Source organism: Salmo trutta, chromosome 13 (genome assembly GCF_901001165.1).
Source record: "Salmo trutta chromosome 13, fSalTru1.1, whole genome shotgun sequence".
Lineage (NCBI taxonomy): Eukaryota > Metazoa > Chordata > Actinopteri > Salmoniformes > Salmonidae > Salmo > Salmo trutta.
This window is the reverse complement of record NC_042969.1, coordinates 70,910,514-70,916,978: the sequence shown is the minus strand read 5'-3', so window position 1 is coordinate 70,916,978 and position 6,465 is coordinate 70,910,514. Positions and strand designations below refer to the sequence as shown.

Below are 6,465 nucleotides of genomic sequence, written 5' to 3'. Positions count from 1 at the left end.
TAGTAATTTAGCAGACGCTCTTATCCAGAGCGACTTACAGTAGTGAATGCATACATTTCAAGCATTTAAAAAAAAAAATTGTACTGGCCCCCCACGGGAATCAAACCCACAACCCTGGCGTTGCACACACCATGCTGGCATTGCAAACACCATGCTCTACCAACTGAGCCACAGAACGGGACCACCGAGAGCTGAAGCATGGAGCATGTAAAAATTGTCTGTCCTCGTTTGCAACACACTTCTGAGGGCCAAACTGCCTCTGGAAGTAACGTCAGCACAAAAACTGTTCATCGGAACCTTCATGAAATGGGTTTTCGTGGCCAAGCAGCCGGACACAAGCCTAAGATCACCATTCTCAATGCCAAGTGATGGTTGGAGTGGTGTTAAGCTCACCACCATTGGACTCTGGATCATTGGACTCTGGAGTGATGAATCACACTTCACCATCTGGCAGTCCGACGGACTAATCTGCGTTTGTCGGATGCCAGGACAACGCTATCTGCCTGAATGCATAGTTCAACTGTAAAGTTTGGTTGAAGAGGAATAATGGTCTGGGGCTGTTTTTCATGGTTCGTGCTAGGCCCCTTAGTTCCAGTGTAGGGAAGTCTTAATGCTTCAGCATACAATAGCATTGTAGATGATTCTGTGCTTCCAACTTTGGGGAAAGCCCTTTGCTGTTTCAGCATGACAATGCCCCGTGCACAAAGCGAGGTCCATACAGAAATGGCTTGTCGAGCTCGTTGTGAAATAGCTTAACTGGCCTGAAAATAGCCCTGACCTCAACCCCATTGAACACCTTTGGATGAATTAATACTCCAACTGCGAGCCAGGCCAAATCGCACAACATCAGTGCTCAACCTCACTAATGCTCTTGTGGCTGAATGTAAGCAAGTCCTCGCAGCAATGTTCATACATCTAGTGGAAAGCCTTCCCAGAAGAGTGGAAGCTGTTATTACATTTTGTATTTTTTATTTAACCTTTATTTAACTAGGCAAGTCAGTTAAGAACAAATTCTTATTGCAATGACGGCCTACACCAGCCAAACACGGACCACACAGGGCCAATTGTGCGCCGCCCTATCGGACTCCCAATCACAGCCGGTTTCGAACCAGGGTGTTTGTAGTGACGCCTCTAGCACTGAGATGCAGTGCCTCACACCGCTGCGCCACTCGGGAGCCATGTTGTACAGTAGGTGCAATGGGGGACCAACTCTATATTAATGCCCATGATTTTTGGAATGAGACGTTCGATGAGTAGGTGTCCACATACTTTTGATCATGTAGTTATTTTAAAGTGTATGTTTTTTAAATATAAAACCCAATCAATACAGAAATCATGCACTTATGCATTCTGCTGTCCTGCCATGGCAGCCTGGTCACATAGACCAGACGTAACATAGTAAATGGCAATCCATTTGGTATGTTTACATAAGACAGATGATTAAAAGTAGGGTGGTGGGCGTATAATGTGAGTGTCTGTCAACCCAATGGTTGCGAGTTCGAATGTTGTTGGGGACAATTTTAGCTAATTAGCAACTTTTCAACTACTTAAAACATTTTATCTACTTTGCAGTTACTTAGCATGTTAGCTAACCCTTCCCCTAACCCTAACCTTAACCCTTTTCGCTAACCCAAAGGCTGCGAGTTTGAATCTCATCATGGACAACTTTAGCATTTTAGCCACCTAGCTATAATCCGTAACATAGCATACATTTTGCAAATGTTTAACTTATTGTACGTTTTGCAAATTCTTAACATATTGTACATTTTGCAAATGTTGTAACATATAATACAAAATGGGTGACGGACATCCACACATTAATACATACTATACGAAACATAACATATCATACTAAATGGAGTGTCTCAGATTTACGTACAGAATAATACAAAATGCTTTGTGATCAGGTTGGCCACAGAGGGCAAAGAAAAATCCATGTAGGTAGAACGAGGATGTTGCCTGGCAGTGGAGTGTTGCTGATGCTCTAAAGCTCAGCTCAGACGGACCCAATCAAGCCTAATTGTAGCCTGAATTTGCCATGGCATCACTCAACCTACTGCAGGCATTCTGGTAGGCGGCCATATTCTTTTTTGAAGGCCCAAAGCCTACCACAGCTGCAACAGTTACAATTACAGGCAGTTTGAGTTGCTTTTTAGATGCTCTTTCATAGAACAGAGTTACATAGATTTGCTAAATCAGGGCAACAATTAACTTTAAAATTTATTTTTGGAGACACTGGACTTCGTTCGTTGACAGTACAGCTATTATAGTACCTATGAAGGTTAATAATTTCATTGTAGAAGAATTGCATTTTCTGTCTACTGGCAAATACATTCAGCAGATCAAAGGCTAATTGTGAAAACATCGGTTTTGTTCACTAATGCAGCAGTTTCATAATTTCTCTGGGGTTATCTCTGGGTTAGCTATTTATTACCCAAACTGTTGACATAAATGTTGGTCATAGGGACTTATCCACGTCACAACTTCAGCACAGTCATGGACATAGCTTGACAGAGATTATCCTCAAGGCCCAATCATGTGGTCAAAGTTAATGAAAACACTCCCATTTCTATCAATTTCAAAGGCCCAAGGGGAAAATATAACTTATGATTGATTATATGATATACATATTTCAATGAAATATTGCATTTGCCTTAATTTTTTATGCATTTTTTTATCTCCCTTTACTCCAACTAATCCCCTACCTAATTCCATACTGCTGTTCGAGGCTTTCTTGGCTTTGGCAGAGTCAGTACGACTCAAAACAACCAGTTTATTAACCAGCTTTCCCATTAACCAGGACTTGCTACTCTATGCAACCTAGCCCCACTTCAACCCTGTATGGTTACTATTAGAAATGCATCTTCTGTTCTGTTGGACCTGTGTTCTGGTCTTGGTTCTAACTGGTCCATGTTCTACAGCTCCTACAGCTATTCCTGAAGAAGAGGTTACTGCATTCCTCACAGGACAGACCCACAATAATCTGAAGCTGGCCACTGTAAGTGTACTGAATTCATTCAATTACAAAAGTATAGAAAATTGACAGTGACTGCATGTTACATTGTTTACAGTACATAAAAATGCAATTTTAAATAACATGTTACGTTTTTCTGAACTTATGACTGCGGATACGAAAAAACGTAGAGTAATCAAAAAAGGGTGCTTGCTATCAAGCTGTGTACTGTAACTGCACTGTGTGAGATATTGAGATAATCTCTTTTTATCCTTTTTATTGTCGTGGGCGAGGGTTGGAGGTAAACACAATTACCTCAGAATGTATGTTCCCTCACAATCAAGTACAGTATATGTTCCAAGTTTATGTCAAGGCAAGGCTCCTAAAAATAATTAAAACATTTAGATTGTGTAACGCTTGGACATCATGGGTGTGGAGTCAGGCACAGGAGGCAGAAAACATTTGGTACAATGCTTCTTTAATAAGTACCACAAAAGAGAATATGCCCAAAACAACAGGGCGTAACAAAACCCAAAGTCCAAAACACGATCCATTACTCAAATACAGTGAAACTGAACGTAACAAGCCCACACACAAAACAGGTGGGGAGACAGGCTTAAATAACACAACTAATCACCTAATTGACACAGGTGCAACTAATAAAGGCATAACCAACAGAAAAAGGGGATCGGTGGCAGCTAGTAGGCCGGTGACAACGACCGCCGAGCGCCACCCGAACAGGGAGAGGAGCCACCCTCGGTAGGAGTCGTGACAGATTGTAAATGTGATATGCTATCAGTGTCAGTATAGTGGAGGTGAGGAATAGAGTCAACCGCAGGACACCAAACTGAGTAAAATAACATAATTTACTCTAGAAAAACTCATAAGTCAAAATCCATGCAGGGATAAACAATTCTGACGAAACACAACTAACACAACAAACAGGAAATCAATAACGTACAAAACATCATGAGAACCAGAGGGTTTAAATAGGGAAATAATCATAACGAGATGGGAACCAGGTGTGAACAATCAAGACATAATAAATGGACAAAGAAACATGGATCGGTGGTAGCTAGAAAGCCGGTGACGATGATCGCCAAATGCCGCCCAAACAAGGAGAGGCACCAACTTCGGCGGAAGTCGTGACATATGCACTTTTGGACCATGCTGTAGGATAATTGTGATTATTTCAATGTTGCGTCTGAACACACCCTATCATTATTTGATGAGTTCGAGCAAACAATGCATTATTTGTGAACCACAGATGTAAATTATGCTTGAACATGAATGGTTCTGCTATGCCAAGTCTCATACTCTTATGTCTCTGTGGAGCACCAGTTGTGATGGAATCACAAACACCAGAAAGAAGTTAGAATGGGGAAAATATTATGAAGCCTTTGCCTCCAATTTCCTACAAAGTTAATCATTTATACAGGGTATCCACATGTCTAGTGTTTCCAACAAGAAGTTGTTACAAAGTGATTGAGTCATTGCTCAGTCAGCATAATATTGATTTATGATGTTACATTATATGATAGTGAGACACTACAGAAGCTTTCTTCTGTTCTCAGGAGTACCTCCGGCTTTATTACAACCTGAAGAAAGAGTAACCTTTGGGTCGGAGCAAGAGGTACCTGCCCTCGTTCACCTCCAAGGTGAAGGACATGAAGAGCTTCTTTGGCCTCGACACCACAGGTAGTCTGGACTCTGAGACCCTGGAGGTGATGAGGACCCCTCGCTGTGGGGTCTCTAATGTGGAGGACTACAGTCACAACAACCGAGTTAACCGCTGGAACAAGAACGTCATCACCTACAGGTAACAGTTATCCCTTTGAAATTAGATCCAAGGCAACTGGAAGGCATGATATCATCAGAGGATTTGTGTATTAGCTCACTTGGAGGCTGTGGTAGGTAGCCTAGTGGTTAAGAGCGTTAGGCCAGTAATCAAAAGGTTCCTGGTTCAAATCCTGAGCCAACTAGATGAAAAATATGTCTGTGCCCTTGAGCAAGGCACTTAACTCTAATTGCTCCTGTAAGTCACTCTGGATAAGAGTGTCTGCTAAATTAGTCACATGTAATTGTTTGATGTTGTAGTAATGAGAGGTACACCAGTGATTTGGCTCACAGCACTGTAGACTCTCTGATTGAGTCAGCGCTCAGTGCCAGGGCCAGCCCACAGAGGGATGACATCATGCTGGAGTTTGCTACCTTTGGTGGGTAACACCTGTTGGGGTCTTTCTGAGTAATACTTTACGTTAAGGTATACATTATAATGGGTTTATATACTTTATTGACTGTTTATAGATGGTTGGTTTACAGATAGTTATGAATCAATTATAAACAGTTAATTTACTGTTTGCTGCTCCTAATGCTCAGTTCCTAAACAAGGGAGTAGCAAAAAATAACTGCTTTAACTCTTGACAGTTTGTTGGAGTGTTTTCTCTGACTTCTGGGACATAAAGATAATGGTGATGCCTACCCGTTTGATGGGTCTAAGGGCACTTTGGCACATGCTTTTGGCCCTGGAGAGGGAATTGGAGGGGATGCCCACTTTGACGACGATGAAACTTGGATTGCAGGGTCAAAAGGTATCCATTTAAATTTTACAGAATCATTAGATTTTTTTATATATTTATTTATCAGTATTTTTGTTGTTTTTAAACAATGGAAAATGACCAAATAAACTGTTCATGCATGTTCCTGTTTATATGATTTCAGGGTTCAACCTGTATCTAGTGGCAGCCCATGAGTTTGGTCATTCTTTAGGCACTGATGTATCTTACATACAAATCCAGTCGCAGTACACAAAACCTGCTCTCCAAAGAAGACAGGTCAACAATCAACTCACTTTATGGTAAGGAGGAGACCATTCAACAAAATCTAATTCTGAATGTAAGATAAGATCATACAGTAATGGCCCATGTAGTGCTCTATAGTGCATAGTGTATACTGTACATACACTCTTAGAAAAAAGGGTTCCAAAAGGGTTCTTCGGCTGTCTCCATAGGAGAACACTTTTGGTTCCAGGTAGTACCTTCTGTGGAAAGGGTCCTCCATGGAACTCAAAAGGGTTCTACCTGGAACCAAAAGGGTTCTACCTGGAAGAAAAAAGGGTTATTCAAAGGATTCTCTCATGGGGAAAGCCGAAGAACCCTTTTACATTCTAGATAGCACCTTTTTTTCTAAGAGTGTAGGGAATTGCCATTTCGGACACAGACTAAATGTTTATTTTGGTGTGCCTTAGGTCCAAAAAACAGTCCTAAAAATATTACTATTCCAGGCATGGCTGGAGTCCACTTTATAACCCCTGGTTCCCTCTGATGATGCAGAATAAATGTTCCCCTGACCTGTCCATTGATGCTGTCTCCACGCTGGGAGACGCCACCTTCTTTTTCACCCTGTCACTTTTTCCACATTTTGTTACATTACAGCCTTATTCTAAAATGGATTAACATAACAAAATGTAGAACATATGAAGTGGTCAGAATACCTTCTGAATGCACTGTTGT

General features: G+C 41.4%; 1 long non-coding RNA gene across 1 annotated transcript; it reads left to right on the top strand.

Annotated features, from left to right (window-relative positions):
• The first annotated feature begins 2,947 nt into the window (after positions 1 to 2,947).
• LOC115206459 (uncharacterized) lies at positions 2,948 to 5,804 on the top strand. Its single transcript, XR_003880799.1, has 4 exons — positions 2,948 to 2,998; positions 4,528 to 4,772; positions 5,381 to 5,544; positions 5,675 to 5,804. It is a non-coding gene; the product is annotated as an uncharacterized LOC115206459 (long non-coding RNA).
• Positions 5,805 to 6,465: the final 661 nt, after the last annotated feature.